The sequence below is a fragment of the Pongo abelii genome, chromosome 8 (genome assembly GCF_028885655.2).
Source record: "Pongo abelii isolate AG06213 chromosome 8, NHGRI_mPonAbe1-v2.0_pri, whole genome shotgun sequence".
NCBI classification, from domain to species: Eukaryota; Metazoa; Chordata; class Mammalia; order Primates; family Hominidae; genus Pongo; species Pongo abelii.
Window position 1 is genome coordinate 100,711,260 of NC_071993.2, and position 18,459 is coordinate 100,729,718.

General features: G+C 39.6%; 1 protein-coding gene across 6 annotated transcripts in view; it reads left to right on the plus strand.

Moving 5' to 3' along the window:
* The window catches only part of PLCE1 (phospholipase C epsilon 1), a 444,022-nt gene that overhangs the window by 35,279 nt on the left and 390,284 nt on the right, over positions 1 to 18,459 (plus strand). For 5 of the 6 annotated variants that reach the window (XM_063727669.1, XM_054522660.2, XM_054522668.2 and 2 more), the window contains exon 3: positions 15,490 to 15,649. The gene's annotated coding sequence lies outside the window, so the exon portion shown is untranslated. Of the gene's footprint in view, positions 1 to 14,467; positions 15,318 to 15,489; positions 15,650 to 18,459 lie in introns of those variants that run through there. The other variant, XM_063727670.1, reaches the window with a different exon arrangement.

An 18,459-nucleotide genomic window follows, 5' to 3' on the forward strand; every position in this document is an offset into this window, starting at 1 on the left:
ATGGTACCTTTACCTAAATCTGATAGATACTACTTCAGTCAAGTGATTGAAGTCAACATTACCCATGATGGGATGAACTGACATCAAATGATTCCTGCCATGATGCATGCACTAAAAGAGACACACACCATTTACACTGTATTCCTGCCAAGAATGCATACTCATAATCAAATCACAAGAAGGCACTCGGACTAACCTCAAGTGCCCAGATCTTAGTTTCTGCATTCTACTAATCAACATTCTGTAAAACAATAGGCAAGTACTCTTTCAAAATGTTACAGTCATGAAAAACCATGGAAGGCTGATAAATCATTGCACATTAAAGGACAGTAAAGAAACATGATAAACAAATATAATGTGCGATCCTGGATTAAATCCTACATTAAATGTATAAAAAATTGCTATATTCTTTTTTTTTCCCCAGCTGTGTCACCCAGGCTGGAGTGTAGTGGTGCAATCACAGCTCCCTGCAGCCTCAATCTCTGGGACTCAAGTGATCCTCCCACATCAGCCTCCCAGGTAGCTGAGACTACAGGTGCATGCCACCACAACCTGCTAATTTTTTTGTTGTATTTTTTTTAGAGATGGGGTTTTGCCATGTGGCCCAGGCTGGTCTCATACTCGGGGGCTTAAGGGAATCTATCTGCCTGCCTCAGCCACCCAGAGTGTTGGGATTACAGGCATGAGCCACTGTATCTTGCCTAAACATCGCTATATTCAATATTAGTATGGTAGTAAAATTTGAATAAGGGCTTTGTAATGGGTAATATTAGGTCAGTGTTAAATTTTCTGAATTTGATAGTGAGACTGTCCTAATTCTAGTTGATCTTTCTAACTTACTCTCAAATGTTTCAGAGAAAAAAAAAGAATAAGAAGAGTATGTGTGTGCGTGAGAGAGTGGGAGAGGTGGAGAAAGAAAGCACAAATGTGTGAAGGTGCTAATAAAATGTGAAGTCTTCAAATTTTTAATTTATAAAGAAAAGAAATTATTTCATTCGAATCTGTATCCTCAGCACGTCCTAGAATTGCCCTGGAATATAGTAGATGCTCAATATATGTTCATTAAATGCTTAAATGAAATGACAAAGTCTAATCAGGACTCTTACTTGCAAGTGATAAGACATTCAGTTTAAACTGCCTAAGTGTAATAGGAACTCGTACATTAAACTGTAAAATCAAAAGGTATAGCAGTTGGCATAGCTGGATCCAGGTGTTCACTTGATGTGATCACGATCTGGACTCCTCTTTCTCTCTCGGCCCTATTTTCCTTTGTGTTGGCTTTACTCTCTGCTATGGCTTGAATGTGTCCCCCATATTTCATATGTTAGTATATTTGGAGGTGGTGAGGGCCTTTAGGGGTAATTAGGATTAGATAAGGTCATCAGAGTAGGGCTCCCATGATGGACCAGTGGCTTCATAAGAAGAGGAATAAAGACTTGAGCTGGCATGCTCTTGTCCTCTTGCCATGTGATACCCTCCACCATGCTATGATGCAGTAAGAAGGTTCTGACCAGATGTGGATCCTTTGGCCTTGGACTTCCCAGCCTCCTGAATTTAAGAAATAAATTTTCCTTCCTTCCTTCCTTCCTTCCATCCTTCCTTCCTCCCTCCCTCTCTTTCTCTTTCTTTCTTTCGTCTTTCTGTCTTTCTTCTCTCTCTCTTTCTTTTTTTTTTGAGACAAAGTCTCACTCTGTCACCCAGGCTAGAGTGCAGTGGTACAATCCTGGCTCACTGCAGCCTCCATTTGTATTCACTTCCTAGGCTCAAGTCACCCTCCTACCTCGGCCTCCTGAGTAGCTGGAACTACAGGTGTGTGCCACTACACTTGGCTAATTAAAAAAAAATGATTTTGTAGAGATGAGGTCTCACTATATTGCCCAAGCTAGTCTTGATCTCCTGGGCTCAAGGGATCCTCCCACTTTGGCCTCTCAAAGTTCTGAGATTATAGGTGTGAGCCACCATGCCCTGCCAAGAAATAAATTTATTTTATTTATAAATTACCCAGTCTGTGGTGTTTCATTATAGCAACCGAAAATGGACCAAGACACTCTCTCAAACTGACTCTTCATATAGTGGCACCATATAGCTCTCTAGTTCAGCAGAAATAAAGATTCTTTTGTCCAGTTGTTTCATAAACTTCCACTACTAATCTCATTGACCTGATGTGAGTTGCCAGAGAGGATGAAAAATGCTAATGAGCATGTCTGAGACTTGAGACTTTCACCCAATCCATGTGGAGTAAGAGAAGGGTAAGTGTAGTTCTCTAAGGAAATCAGGTGGCATAATGAGGCAAAGCCAAGCCACATTGGAACCAATGATGTTTCATAGCTGGCACAGAAGGGGAGGTGAGTAAGCAGTAGGTGGTACACATATAACAAGCCCTTTAGGGCAGTGGTCACAAGTTGGCAGCCCATGGTCCAAATACAGCAGACAGATGTGTTTTGTTTGAACTCCCTGCTATGGTTTGAAAGTGTCCCTTCCAAAATTCCGGTGTGGCCAATGCGATAATATTAAGAGGGGTATCTTTAAGAGTTGATTAGGCCAAGAAGGCCCCTGCCTCGTGAATGGAATTAAGGCCCTTATAAAAGAGGCTTCATGCAGCACTCAGCTCACTTGCCCTTTTGCCTTCTGCTCTTCCTCCCCTCCGGAGGATTCAGCAACAAGGTGCCATCTTGGAAGCAGACAGCAGCTCTCACCAGTCACCCAAATCTGCCAGTGCCTTGATCTTGGACTCCCCAGCCTCCAGAACTGTGATAAAATCAATTGCTGGTTCTTTATAAATTACCCAGCCTCAGGTCCTTTTGTTATAATAGCACAAATGGACAAAGGTATTCGCTGTTTTAAAAACTGGGAACTTTTTTTTATAGCATCCAGATTTCTGGCTTCTCTTGAAAACTCAAGAAGATCTGGCAACACTGAGTTCACATTTTCACAGAGGAACAATTGGCTGGAGCTGAGTAGCCTTAAAGAAAGAACATCCTCTGTAGAACGGCATCCCCCTCACTCCCAATTTTCTCACACCTGGCCCAAGTCTCTCATTTACATGACTGGTGGGCTCTATGGGCACTTAAGCCTGTGACAAGTGAAGGGGAGCTCGCGAACTCCCAGCAGGCTCTTCGGAAACCCACTTAGCCCTTAGCACCTCCCTCCTTAGCACCTCCCTGTGGCCTCTTGCATTCTCCTCCTTCCAGCTTTCTATTGTCAGCAAAATTTTGAATAAAGATTTCAGTAAAATTTTGAAAAGAAGTAAAGGGGCTCAGAAATTTGGCAAAACTAAATTTATGCTTGAAAACTACAAAATAAATAGGTGGAAAAAAACGTTTTACCACAATTTGCCTCAAAGGGTTCCCACACTCCTGCATTAACTAGAATACTTTAGAAGCAAAGGCGAATGACTATTCCTACCCCCTTCCTCTCTCACCCACACCCGCAAAGTCCTAGAACTACAGTCCCTTTAAGGACATCAGTATGAATATTTTTGTTGTCTTCCTTCTCTAGTATTTTCAGAAACTTAACACATGCTGGACGTAGCAGGTGCGATTCTAATTATAATGTGAGTGGGAGTCCACCGAGCCAACTATTTCAGAAGGGCTTTGAAAGCTGTATCAGAGCATCGAGCTGGTCGCAGCATTGTGCTGCCTGAGCAGCAGCCCATTTGGGCATAGGTCCATTGACTGTCAGCCTCCTTCTGGCCAGTTAAACCCCTGAGAGCTAGGAGTGATTTAAAGAGAAGAAAAAAAAGCCAGCACCTGCTCCAGCTTTGGCAAGAACCCTAAAATAGAGCAACCATTTCTCGTGAGAGCTGAACATCAGTGTCTGCAGCTGCTTGCTTTCTTATCGAAAATCAATTTCTTTCTATTAAATAACATAAATAGGATAGCCTTTCTCCCTTTCAAATTCATCCCTTTTTTCCTGACTGAAGGAATATTTTTGAGCACTTCCGTGTAGATCTGGAGTGAGTGGGGAAGGTTTTTTTTTTCCCCTGTCAAAAACCATCAACCCATGAAAAAGAAGGAATCCACCTGTAAAATATTTTTTTTTCAGTTGACCACTTTTACAGGTAAGCATAGAGCTTACTGTTTCTTGTTTTAGTTTTCATTCCCAGGCAAACTGCAGAAGAATAAATGAAAAATATACACGGGAACCTAATACTTCTCTTCAGTAAATACCCAGTCCTCAATAAAAATAGGCTTCAGTTCAGTATAATAGTACACACATAGAGAAAATGGCATGGAGAGAGAAAGGACAAGAAAGAAAAGAGGATAGAGAGTGTATGGTCAAAGATGGGAAGAAAGAAGACAAAAGTTGATCCCTCGATAAGACCACTCCCAACTCCAAATAACCTTAGTCCCTAAACTCACCTTACATCCTAATTCTGTAAATGCCACAGCTCTTTAGCTTGGTCCTTGAGCCTCCCACACACTTGGTCTATTCAGTTGGGTTGTTGTTCCCCTGGATGCCCTGATAAAACCAACCTTGTTTCCCCAAACTTGTCTCAATTCCCTGAAGAATAATAAGCATGCTCAAGGAGAACTCTTCCTACAATAGGTTATTCATCTTAATCATCAAGATCTTTCCCCAGAGCGCATACAATTTTATTTGTTGTGTTTTGGATGGCTCATTCTTAGGAGTCCAGAAAAAGTATATTAGCAGCTCTCTATAAATGCATCCATTCAACCAGCATTTCCTGTTTACCTGTTGAATGCCCTCTGAGATACTGAGAACTACTGGACTCAAGATGGCATTTCTCACCTCCTCCAACATAATTATCTAGTAACCAGACCATTAGGCATTCTGTCAAAATATCTTGTACGTGGCCTTATCATTTCTTTTACTTAAGTAAATGCAAGTTGCCCATAGTGAAGTTAGCCAAGCAGAATACATCTTAGAGGGAGAATTATCTATTCCTTAAACTTCACCCACAGAAAATAAGATGTTTTAGAATGTGTACACTTTTAAAATAGTTTGATTTGAAGTGCCAAGGAAGGAAAAATATTTAAAAATGAGTTCTGAAAAACAATACAGCAATTATAAGTCATTATTAAAGTAAATAAACTTTGTTACTTCTTTCTCTCACCTCCCCTTTTCACCCCCATTGATTCTACAGTGTCTCTTGGGAAAAAAAAAAAGCACTGTACACAGAGAGAAGCTAAGGATGGATAAATGCATTTTAAAGTCCATGAACTCAGTAACTTATCTTCTCTCTGCCTATCCTTTCGTTTAGGCAGGGACTCAGAGTCAGCTTCCACTGTGCCTCTCTATCACTGGTCTTGGAACCTTCCAGTTATATCAGATAATCCTTTTATGGCCTGGCATTCTTAGTGTCAAATACAATTACTGGTTAACCTGATGGCTGTCTCCTCTCATGAAGAAAGTTTTTACAAAACTTGCCAAGACCAGGTGAAGACTAGACCAGATCTAGTCTCAGAGCTCCAGGCTCCTCCCTGTCCTCTCTCTGGTTCTGACAGCAATGACAGGGCAATGCTGCCAGCAGGCCTGGGTGAGGGAGACCCCTGCCCTGATTCTGTTTATTTTCTGAACTTTAGGCCCAGAAGTAAAGCCAAATGTCTTCTGCATGCTGTTGTGAAACCAGTTAATTTTCAGATCTATTGTAAGGGCAGTGGAGTGATTTGCACAAAAGTCATGCCATGCCTCTGCTCAAAAGTCTCCAGCAAATGCCCATCTCACTCAGAGAAAGGCTACTACTGTCCTTCAGTGGTCTACAAGCCTCACCAGCACATACCCACCCCACCTGGCTAACTCTCTAGCTTCCTCTTCTTCCATCTCCCCCTTGGTCTCTCTACAGCCATGTGACCCTCTTGCTGCTCCTCCAGCATCTCAATCTTTTATTCACCACTGGGCCTTTGCATTTGCTGTCCCCTGTGCCTGGAATGCTATTCCCCCAGGTACCCACAGGCTTACTTCCTCCATTCCTTGCAGTCTTTGCTCAAATGTCGCTTTGTCAGTGAGACCTTCCTTGACGATACTTCATAAAACAGCAGCAGCCCACTCCCACAGTTCACATACCATACAATGCACTCATTTGAAGTGTATAATTCAACGACTTTTAGTATGAACAGAGTTTGCATCCATCACCACTATCAATTGTACAACATTTTCATGACCCCAAAAAGAAAGTTTGCACCCTTTGATCATCGTCACCCTCTGACAAACCAATCACCCCAGTTCCCCAGCCCTAGCTGACCACTAATCTACTTTCAGTCTCTATATATTTGCCTATTCTGGACTTTTCATATGCATGAAATTGTACAATATATAGTCTTTTGTGATGGGCTTTTTTCACTTCTCGTAATGTTTTTAAGATTCATCCACGTTGTGGCATGTATCAGTACTTCACTGCTGCTTCTTGGCAGATAATATTCCATATGGATATAACACATCTTAGTCCTCTACTTATCAGTAGATGAACATCTGAGTTGTTTTCACTTTTTGGCTATTGTGAATAATGCTGTGAAAGGCATTGTGAGCAAGTTTTTAAGTGGTCATATGTTATTTCTCCTGGGTACATATGTAGAGATGGATCCCCATCATTTGTGTTATGCTTTATTTGAGCATTTGTTACCAACTGGGGTATTATATATTGACCTGTTTTCTGTTTTATTGCCTGCCCTGCTCCCACTAGAATATAAGCTCCCTAAATGCAGGATCTTGATGTGTTTTGTTTGCTGCTTAGAATAGTGCCTAGCCCAGAGTAACCATGCAACAAATATATGTTATATGAGTGAGTCAAAGAATGCTAAAATCAGAGCAAACTTAGGGGGAAAAAACTATTAATTCAATAAACCAATCATGTGTACATTAAAATTCCACTTGTGGGAAGAAGTCTGGAATAACAACTTTCAGGGAAGTAAAAAAATTCCAGAACTGCCACCAGCCTGTGCCTTAGGCAAGTGACTTCCTTTTGGTCTCAGTTCCTCCCCTTTAAAATATCAGGGTAGAACTAGTATTCCTGGCTCCTTCCAACTCCATGTTCCTTAGTGGTAACATAAAAATGAATAAGTGACTTGATTTGCTCACACAGGTATTTATTTTTCATTCATTCATTCATCCCAAAAATATTAAGAGCCTTCATGAGCCAGACACTCTTCAGGTGCTTTACTGTGCATATCAATATTTATAGTCAATTTGGATAATAATTATACCATTGCTGATTTAAATTTCTTTTTTAGATTTCATCAAATATAGCTGGATTGGGATCTTTAAAAATGAAAACTATCTCTTAATTATTTTAAGTTTTAAAGACATGGGCATAAACTGGCAGTAAAAAAAATTAGTATCAACACAATGTAAGTTTATTATTGTTTCTTGCTTCAGTATATTCCAGTTTCACGCAGATACAAAATGCATCCATTTGCAGAAATGGAGAGGGGATAAGTTGGGTGAGGGATAAAAAGCCTCGGTCAGATTCAGTGGCTGTGGCTTTTGCTCTATGGGACTACAATCTACATTCCAAGCACTCACCATTCACAGCTGCTACCCCTTCTTTTGCTTCTCATAGTCTTCATATACTGAAGGTTTGTCTGAAATGAGGTGAGCTTCTCTATTATTTCTTTATCCAGGGAGTTTATTCCTCAATTTGGCATAATTCCTCAAGTGCTGAGGGGCAGGGGGAGTAAGAGAGCTGAAGAGTTTTTTCTTCTGTTGACACCATGCCAATGGGTAAGCTGTACACTTTGTCTCCCTTGTACCTTTGTTTCCTCCTTAGGAAGACAGTGGATTTAGAATTTAGATACCACTCTCTACTAGGTTGAGCATGACCATCTGCAGAAGTTAGAGCAAACCAAAGCAGAGAGGCCAAAGGCATGAGAGGTTCTTTTGTACAACAGCCTTGTTTTTGCTGGAGAGTTATGCTTGCCAAATTGCTGGCTACGTTCCTGGACCAAATATTCCAAAATGTACTTTGTCAGGAGAATTTTCTATGATTAAGTCCCAAGGACAGTTTTACATAATCTTCCCACTACATGATTTTAAGAAAGCATTTTGGGAGAGCAAAACGAACCTGGGAAGTAATACACAAATGCCTCATTCAATGAACATTTGTTTACCTGTGATGTGCCAGGCTCTGAGCAGGCGTTGGTTAATGTTTTCTCATCTAACCTGCCCTGAGTCTCCATGAGATGAGGATCACTGGCTTGCTTTGTTTTACAAATGAGGAAACTGAGGCTCAGAGATGTTAAACAATTACCTCAGCTAGGATTATAAAGGTAATAGACAAAATCTATGGAACTCCAAGGAGATCCTGGGAAATAAGTCACCCTTACGAAATAATTCTTTAAAATATTTCTTAGTATTTTATTATTATTTTAAAGATAAAAAAGAGTTGATTGTAAACTAGTTATATGTACTGGTCACAAACAATGGAACCAGCTCTTGGTACTAGAGAAAACAAATCAATAAGTAAATAAACAAGCCTGGGAATTGAAGAAAATGTACGATGAAAGAATAAATCTTAGAAAACAGCAGGAACTAAGGGGTTCAGAGACTCTTAATAGAAACAAATAAGCATTACCCTTCAAGATAAGTAGGTTTGATGATTTTCAGCCATTTTAAAACTTTTCGTGCTCTACTCCACTCAAATTTCAGAGAGCGAATGTTGGAATGATTTAGTTTCGGACTTCTGCCCATGCCTTGGTCAAGGGAGGGACATTTGACATGTATGCTGAATCTATGTTATTTCTGATTGGAGGTGAGTATTGGTTTTCTTAAGCGAAATTTGGATGTTGTTACCAGGAGAAGGGAGTGGAGAAGCCAAGCAGGCAAAACAACAGATGTCCATGAACCTGATGCCAGGAATGTGGCCTCTCCAGCCCCTTGGAGGGATCTATGACATGGGTTTGAGGCTAGGGGCAGATATAAACCATGAATAGAAATAAAGATAAACCCTGGATCAAAGCTGTGGCCCAGGTCAGGAAGAGGCAGGCCTGAGCCAGGAGAGATGGATGACAGAGAGGGCACTTGGAGTTCCGAGGGGTGAGCAGCTGTATTTTCTGATACGCACTTCATCTAGCCGCCTGCACCAAGAATGCACCGCATGGTCAGTAGAATGGAATGTAGGGCAGACACTAGACCCTCGGAAGCACACAGAAACCTGATATAGCGGCTTCAGCCGGATGCCTAATTCCCTGTGGTGTCCAACGAACGGAAATACGAGGCTGGCCAGGCCAGGTCAGAGGGTAAGACCAGCCAAGTGAGAGTTATCAGGGCCAAACTGCACATTTAGGTGAGACCAGGGAGGTTAGCTGAGGCACAGAGAAACTGCCCCATTCTCTTTCTTAAGCGGAGGCTTACCCAGCTAGCAACAGAGAGGGGTCCTCGTTGGGGTAGAAAGTGCTGGTACCAGAGAGGGTAGAGGAAACCCCTGTGATAGATGCATGAAGTGCAGTCTCATTTGAAGCCAACAGCTGGGCCAAAGAAGCAATATGAATTACCAGATACAAGAGGTCAGTTTGAGACTGTGGTCAAGAATGAGGCAAGAGACCGGGAGCTTTGATCAGAAACAGGTCTAGAAACAAATGGGAAGTAGGATGGCTTGAGAAAGTTCAGTATACAAACTGAACTGCCCAAGAAACCAAAGCCTTGTTCTCACTGGGTGCTGGTCACATGACAGGGGGCTAGGCAACCAATCAGACCACTTAATAGTATAGAGCTGGGTTGGAAAAAAATAGGCAAATACTACAGGTCTACCTGGGCACCTTATCCAGAGAGGACATCCACTGAAGTGAACTGCAGGCAGGAAACAGAGGTCTGAAGCGGAGAAGCCAGGGTCCTACAGTCAGAGAGCCAGCCAGGTGGGCACTAGCCAGTACAATAGATCCCTGCTCCCAGTGCAGATATCCGTTGAGGGAGGACACCAGGTTGCTGGACTTGGTCATGTTTATTAAGTGTGAGCCACTGTCTAATTGGGCAAGTGTCAATTCTTAATCCAGCGCCTTAGACCGCTCGGCCACCCTACCGTGGGCAAGTGTCAATTCTTAAAAGTGAGATGATGTTTTCATAAAACAGTGAGTCTCAGCCATGGCTCACATTGGATTCACCTGAGATTTATTTGTTGTTGTTGTTTTGTTTTAAAATGGGAGTGTCACTATGTTACCCAGGCTGGATTCAAATTCTTGGGCTCAAGTGATCCTCCAACCTCAGCCTCCCAAGTAGCTGGGATTATAAGTGTCATGCCCAGCTCTCACCTGGGATATAAACAGATTGTTTCCTTGGCTCCACTGGTGAGTGTAATTTATTTAGGCTGAGTGCAGCTTGGACTTTAGAAGGTTTGAAGAGCTCTTCAGGTGATTCCAATGAGCACTCAGGGCTGAGAAGTGCTGTACTAGAGCATTGGGTCCCAATGAGCATTCATTGGGACATTGGCCCAGCAGGTTTTTTGTTGAAAACAAGGTTTCTCATCCAAAAAAAATTAGGGAGGTAATACATAAAATATACATTTTTTGGAGACTTAACTAATTCTGAGAAGTTATTCAGTAAAATAGCTTTTCCCCCACTTTATTTATTAAGGTAACATTTACATCCATATTTGAAGCACATGGTTCAATTAATTTCAACAAATACATACACCCAACAGTTGGGGAGCCTAGATACAGAATACGGAAGTTCTTGTCCTGGTTTTGCAAGTTTTCTGTAAATTGAAAATTATGTACATCAAAATTAAAAGCTAAAAAAAATATACACTTGTATTACCACCGCCTAAATTAAGAGAGAGAACATTTCCATTACTCCACAAAGCTCCTAGTATTCCTTTCTAGTTACCCCAAGACCTTCTCCAGAGGCAATCATCCGAAATGATTTTTATCACCATAGCTTAGTTTCACACATTCTTATAGTAAGTACTAGTTTGTGCCTGATTCTTTCCCTTGATACAATGTTTCTGTTGTTTTGTGAATCACACTAGTTCATGTACACTGTGTGAACTAGTAGTTCATTCCCATTATAAATAAAGCTGCTATGAACGTTCTTTATACCAATATTTTTGTGGACATACTCTTATTCCTCTTGAGTGCAGCAAGGTTTTCACTCTGTGTGTTTGTGTGTCTGTGTGTGTGTGTCAGATGATATATATAAATATACAGATGCTGAGAAGTTCAACTAGGAGTGGAATTATAGCTACCAGTAGCTATCTGTTTAGTGATAAACTCTTTCCCAAAGTGGTCATACCACTTTATATTCCTGCTATTAATGTATCACAGCCAGTTCATATATTTTCTGATGCTTAGTATTTAAATCTTATTTAGTCTCATTGCAGTTGATGTTAAGTGGTACTATATCATGGTTTTAATTGCATTCTCTTGATTACTGTTAATGTTAAGCACCTTTTCATGCACTTATTGAGCGTTTAATAATTTTTTATGTCAAGTATCTCTTCAAGCCTTTTGCCTGATCTTTTTTAGTTTTGTCTTTTTTATTATTCATTTATAGTTCTTTATATATTCTGATATCAGTACTTTGATGTGAGTACTTTGTCAGATATATGTATTGTGAATATTTTCTCACAGTCTATGAATTGTCTTTCATTTTAACTATTTCTTTAAAAAAGGAAAACTACATCTTTTGATTAATGTTTTTAATTTTGTTGAAGTCAGATTTGTCCTTTTTTGATGTCCTAAGAAATCTTTGCCTACTTCATGGTCATGAAAATATTTTCCTACATTTTCTTCTACAGGCTGGATAGATTTAGCTTCCACATTTAGATTGATCACTCATCAAGCAATTGATTTTGTATTCTACATGATTGTTTAACACAGAATTTCCCAAACATTTCTGGCCATAAAATCTATTTCCCTATATAGCACCTATCTCCATTCCAAGGAACTAACATAATGTACACTGAGAAATGACTGTTTTATTAGAGGAATCAGTGTAACTAAATATGTCTGGATACCATCAAATCCATTAAGTACAATCTGGGCCCAATGAACAAGACACAAAAGGCAACAAGTTAAAAAGAGGTTGTAATAGACTTGACATACCTGGGAGACAACTCTTTTCAATCGAGCTTAAAGCCTATAAATATTCAAAATGTGGAAAATTAACAACTATCAACTAACTTTTCTATCAACAAACTAGGCCTTTATCAATAAGAAGAATACCTTATTTGTAAGCCCTTGGGGGATGGATGAAGACTATGTTCATTCATCTCTCTCTCAGCACCCAAAACAGTTCTGGGTATATACTAAACACTTAATAAATACATTTGCACTTGAAATACAATATTTTATAAAGGATATACATCAAAATGTTAAATTATTCTTTTGATGGTGAGACTACAGATTACTTTTATGTTCATTATTTTAGTCTTTATTTTGTATTTCAACAATGATTGCACTACATATGGTTTACTAAACAGATCAACAGATAAATATGTATCATTTTACTGTACTCTGTATCTTTTTTGCATTTTGTATTTAAAAGTGAGCTTTGTTTATAAGAAAATAAACAAGGAAAACTGCTTAACATTCTGAAGGGAAATCACCTTTAAGTTGTAAAATGAACTTCCTTTAAATTTTAAAAATATTTATATTTAAAATACCCCTTGGGAAAGACTATTAAGTCTCCATTAGGAGAAAAGAGAGAAGGTTTAGTCTCATCATTTCTTATTCTTCAATTAAGTAATTTAACATTAACACTAAGACCTTGGAGGTTGTGCTTGAATTTGAGAAACTAATAATTGATGGGACTAATGACCAGGAGCCATGATGTATGTTTTGCAAATGCCTACAGGCAGCAGAAGCAGATAAGAAAAAACATAACTGAAAGCTTTATAAAATGGGCGTGAAGTATTGTTTACTGGTGGATGAGAACAACTGATTATTTGGTCTGCTGCTTCAAAATCTAATTTACCTTGAAACATCAAATACTTAGCTTCTAAACTGATGGTTGAAGAATACCAATAGAAGTAGCTCATTAAAATTCCCTCATCTCAAGGAATTCCTTTAAAAAACCAAGAATTTGTTTTTAAATTTTTATAATCTACAGTGGCTCTAACCAAGGATAACCAAATCATGGGCCAGTGTATTTTTTGTGTTTAATCTGTCACTGAAACTGTTGTGTCTTTTCAAATATTATTAGATTTGTGGGGTTTGCTTGTTTGTTTTTGAGACAGAGTCTCACTCTGTTGCCCAGGCTGGAGTGCAGTGGCATGATCTTAGCTCACTGCAACCTTCGTCTCCCGGGTTCAAGTGATTCTTGTGCCTCAGCCTCCCAAGTAGCTGGGATTACAGGTGTCAGCCACCACACCTGGCCTGTGTTTGCTTTTTTGTTTAAACAGTTCATACTTTACTTGTATTCACTACAGAACCCTGCACTATCAGACAACACAATAAAGAGAGAGCGCTCACAGTAAAATGTCTGTTAATAAGGATGTTTTGACACTGGACAACTCATCACCATAAATGAAAATTTTACAGCGACATGTGAGAAGATTTCTTTTTGCCTCAGAATGTGAAGCAGTTTTCTTTACTCATTTTCTTACAAAGCACACTTTTAAATCTACAATGAAAAAAATATAGCATGCAGTAAAATGATATATATTTATCTGTTGTTCTGATTTGTAAACTATGTGTAGTGCAGTCATTGTTGGGATACCTAAGTGGTTGCTATTTATTGTTTTGATTAACATGAAAAATGAAAAGAGAGAACACTTTTAGACGTGAAAGGAGCATTGCAGATGACAGACTTCAGTAATTGCTCCAGCAGACTGCAAAGGGCTAGTTTTACAGCAAGAAACTGGATAACCTGGTTAAATGTTTCATTCATATGACCTATCTGATTAGGGGTGGGCTGGTTGGGATCTGCTGGGCCCGAGGTTAATTTCTCCCTCATAGCCTCAGACTATGACAGAACAACCTCTTCATGCCGTGTGCTCCACTGTGGAATTTGTGATCCTGCCCCTCAGGTCAAAGCTATCTTAAAATGGCAAGAATAGCAGCAATACTGAGTGAGGCATTCAAAAGGAGGAGAGCTGGCTGGCCCAGGCTGCTGGTGTGAGAGAGAGATGAAGATGTTCTTGTCAAAAGCCCGGCCAGGATCTTTTCAAATTTATTATCATAAATGCCCTCATGCAGCCATCCTGCTTTCATCCAGTGGAGTGGGTGGGAAGCAGAGAATCAAGAAGAAATGAGAACACTAAGGACCTGGAGAGTGAGGAGGGCTTCAGTACAGGATATACTTTCTCTGGATCTCAGATCTCAAAATGATGTAGGGACCGTAATCCCTGAGTCCATTTGGGTTCAATAAACTGACCTGAGGGATCCATGTAAGTGTCTTCCAATTATTTTAAATACTCTGAAAAAAATACTCTCTAGACTCACACAACATTTCTAACACCAAATGTGGGGCATGGGAGGTTCCCCACACCAACCAAGTCTCCCAACATGGGGGTGGGGTGAGGCGGGGTAGGGGAGGGAGTGGGGTCCTACAATTTAATTCAATCCTGACACTATCTACCAGACGGGTAGCCTCAGATCCCACAAGTGAAAAGGCTCAGTCCCACAGACTGCCCCTACTTCAGGTGCCAGATGAAAGTGCGGGCCTTCCTTACTTCTGACCAATCCTCTATAAACTGAGGGTTTCTAAGACCCCCTCTCCCCCCAGGTTTGATAATTTGCTAGAATAGTTCAGAACTCAGGGAAACATTTTGCTTACATTTATTAGTTTATTATACAGGATATAGCTCAGGAACAGCCAGATGGAAGAGCTACACAGGGCAAGATCTGGAGTTCAAGGTAAGGAGTGTGGAGTTTCCATGCCTTCTCCAGGTGCCCACCTTCCCATCACCTCCATGTGTTCACCCACCTGGAAAGTCATCAAATCTTGTTGTTTGAGAGTTTTTAACAGCTTGAATTCCATTCCTCATCCCCTCCCGAGGGGTAGGTGAATTGGGATGAAAGTCCCAAGTTTCTATAATCCTTCTGGTGACTGGCCCCATCCTGACACTATCTGGGTCCCACTCTAAATCACCTCATTAGCATAAACTCAGGCATGTTCAAAAGGGGCTCCTTGCGAAGAACCAAAGACACTCCTGTCATTCAGGAAATTCCAAGGGCTTTACGAGCTCTGAGACAAGAACTGAAACAAAGACCAAACATATTTCTTTTTACACTACAAACACTTTTTTTGATGATGGAACATTTATGCTTTCAGGGAATACATCTGAATTTTGGAAATAGCCAAGCCCATTCAATTCTAATCAAGCTGGACCAATGATGACTTTCATTTGGATAGCGTGTTTCATTTCACAAGGTGTTATCACAATGCCTTGTATTATTTAATCTTCAGGACAACTCCTGGAGCAGGTACAGTCATGCACCACACAATGACATTTCAGTCAATGATAAACCACATATATGACAGTGGTCCCATAAGATTATAATGGAGCTGAAAAATTCTTATCACCTAGTATTTACTATACTATACTTTTTATCATTACTTTAAAATATACTCCTTCTACTTATTTTTTTTTTTTAGAACTGTAAAATAACCTCAGGCAGGTCCTTCAGGAGGTATCGATAAGAAGGCATTGCTATCACAGGAGACGACAGCTCCATGCATGTTCCTGTCCCTGAAGACCTTCCAGTGAGTCAAGATGTGGAGGTGGAAGACAGTGATATTAATGATCCTGACTCTGGTAGGCTAATGTGTGTATTTGTGTCTTAGTTTTTAACAAAAAAGTTTAAAAGGTAAATGAAATAAAAAAATATTAAAAATAGAAAAAAGCTTACAGAATGTATTAGTCTGTTCTCATGCTGCTAATAAAGACATACCTGCGACTGGGTAATGTATAAAAGAAAGAGGTTTAATTGACTCACAGTTCCATATGGCTGAGGAGGCCTCACAATCATGGCGGAAGATGAATGAGGAGCAAAGTCTTGTCTTACATGGGGATGGCAAGAGCGCTTAGGCAGGGGAACTCCCATTTATAAAACCATCAGACCCCATGAGACTTTTTCACTACCATGAGAACAGTATGGGGGAAACTGCCCCGATGATTCAATTATCTCTGCCTTGCCCTGCCCTTGACACATAGGGATTATTACAATTCAAGGTGAGATTTGGGTGGGAACGAAAAGCTTAACCATATCACAGAATAAAGATATAAAGAAAAGATTTTGTACAACTGTACAATGTGTTTGTGTTTTAAGCTGTGTGATTACAAGAGTCAAAAAGTTAATAAAAATAAAAATTTATAAAGTAAAAAACTAGTAAGCTAAGGTTAATTTATTATTGAAGAAAGGAATTTTTAAAATTAAATTTAGTGTAGCCTAAGTGTACAGTGTTTATAGTTTACTGTAGTGTACAGTCATGTCCTAGGCCTTCACAGTCGCTCACCACTCACTCACTGACTCACCCAGAGCAACTTCCACTCCTGAAGGCTCCATTCATGATAAATGCCCTATACAGATGTACCATTTTTTATTGATTATACATATTTTTACTGTACCTTTTCTATACTGGGTATGTTTAGATACACAAACACTTATCATTGTGCTACAATTGCCTACAGTATTCACAACAGCTACAGGTTTGTAGCTCCGAAGCAATAGGGGCTAGCCTAGGTGTTTGGTAGGCTATACCATCTAGGCTGTGTAAGTAAACTCTATAATGTTCACACAACAATGAAGTCACCTAACAATGTGTTTCTCAGAACACATCCCCGCCATTAAGCAATGCACGAGTGTACTTTTATTCTCAAATTGCAGAGGAGGAAAGTGAGGTTAGGAGCAGTTAAGGGATATGCAGAGTACAAAACGAGTAGGTGGCAGAGGTTAAACTTGAGTCCAGATCTTCTGAATCAACATCCAATGCTCTTTACCCTTTATCAGAGGTTGTATTTTATAATTTTAATTAGAAAAATATGAAGCACCACTATTAGGGCAGTGAAACTAATATTCATCCATACTGCATAATCTTGTGCCAAAAGCAATTCCTAAAGAGAATTTCCAAAACATTTTAAGCAATGGCATCCTTATTAGCATGAGTGTGTAGTCTTCTAAAAAATAAATTAATGGTGTTCCTATATTTCCAGATATGTGGTTGGACTTTAAAGTCTCATTATTTCAATGTCACAACTGGTAAGACTTTAAAATGCTTACTGTATTAGCTTCTATAAAAAAATCATTATGCAGGAAAAAATATTGAAGGCATAAGTGATTTAACAGCTGCAAAAGGGAAAATTGCAAAGAATACCTAATGAATGTTAACATAACATAAAACCAGACTTGTGGGCTACTGTATTTTTATCTAGGAAAAGAAAAAATGTTAGCATAATACTGATACCTACATGTCTACAGAAGAACTTCATCATACTTGGAGGTTATATGCTAGAATTTCCTCTCACAAATAAAGAAATATGAGAGAGATGTTGTCTAATTCACTTTTCCCCACATTTTTTGGCTTTGGGTCATTCGTTCTGTTATACGTTTCTTGTAGGTGCAGTGACTACATGTATGAAATAAGCCTGCAAGAGTGTTATATCAAGATAAAAAGGTCATATATGTGCCATAATTGGTCATCGAATGGCTTGACACTGATGTGTCAGAACAGTTCAACACCAATTGTTAAATATTAGGAAATTTTGTGAGCCAATCGTGGAGCATTTACCCAATGGAAATCAGTAAACACGACACACCAGGGGTTCCCCTCACTCCCACCCAAGCCAGTTTACCAGCACCCTGCTGACTTGAGGTGGGAGGAACAGTGGAGGGAGGTTGCTATTTACCACCTTACAAATGTTGGAAACCACAAACTGAGATTTCTCTGTGCCGGCAGAGAAGACCAAAGATTATGCCAACGTCTCTGGTTACTTTGGATTTGATTTATAAATATAATTTTACTAAAGCTGGGACAATAAGGCTGCATTTAAGGACATTTCTATCTTGCCAAACAAACATTAGGAGCTACAAAAGAAATCCAAAGTGTTCGCAGTGGATCGTTTAACTTACCTTCTGCTTAAAATAATGTATGGTGGCCACTATATTTATATAGCTGGAAAGAAAAAGGAAAGTTAAGACTATAGATATATACTTTCTCTTTAAGAAAGAGAAATCATTTTTAGACATATATTTTTGGAAAAGCAGGCACTAAACTGATGATCTCTTAGGAGAGTGGAGATGGGATTAATGGGAATGTTTATTCTCTAATGTCCAAATTTTCTTTGTTGCTTTTTTAAAAAAAGTGGTGTTTAATTTTTTTTTCTTATCTTTCTTTCTTTCTTTCTTTTTTTGAGACACGGTCTTGGCAAGATCACAGTTCACCACAGCCTCCATCTGCCAGGCTCAAGTGATCCTCCCACTTCAGCCTCCCAAGTAGCTGGGACTACAGGCTCATGCCACGATGTCCAACTATTTTTTTTTTACTTTTGGTAGAGATAAGGTCTCACCATGTTGCCCAGGTTGGTTTCAAACTCCTGATCTCAAGCGATCCTCCAGCCTCAGTCTC